This window comes from Pteropus vampyrus, unplaced genomic scaffold (genome assembly GCF_000151845.1).
Source record: "Pteropus vampyrus isolate Shadow unplaced genomic scaffold, Pvam_2.0 Scaffold827, whole genome shotgun sequence".
NCBI classification, from domain to species: domain Eukaryota; kingdom Metazoa; phylum Chordata; class Mammalia; order Chiroptera; family Pteropodidae; genus Pteropus; species Pteropus vampyrus.
Window position 1 is genome coordinate 177,827 of NW_011889608.1, and position 503 is coordinate 178,329.

A 503-nucleotide genomic window follows, 5' to 3' on the forward strand; every position below is an offset into this window, starting at 1 on the left:
GCCACAGCAACTCCCCTCACCTGAGGACCCTGCTGGTCCCAGAACAGTGTGGCACCTGGTGGCGGGTGCCTCTGCCTGATGCTCCTGGAGCACCAGCCCTCTGGGGTCCCCTCCGCCCCTCTTCCTTCTCTGTGCTTCTGTAACAACCCTGACCCTGTCTTGTCCGCTTTGGCAGTTTATGGTCTTTCTCCTCCTCCTCCAGGGAGCCGAGTGTCCATGGAACAACTGGATAAAGCCTAGGATTCTAGGTTCACCCCTAGGTGTTCACATCATTATTTCTCAAAGTACTTTTCACCCCTCGTAACAGCTTTTAAGGGAAGTATTATTCTGGGAGATGAAGAAACGAGACAAGGCCACGTGACCTGTAGCAGGACTTGGACCCGGGTGTACTGATCCCACTCCCTCCTCCTAAACAGCTTTACCCACCGAAAAAAAAGCCTGATCGAGGAGCTATTTCAGCCTCCATACAAATATTTATCCTGAGACTTGGCAGGGTGAGCCGA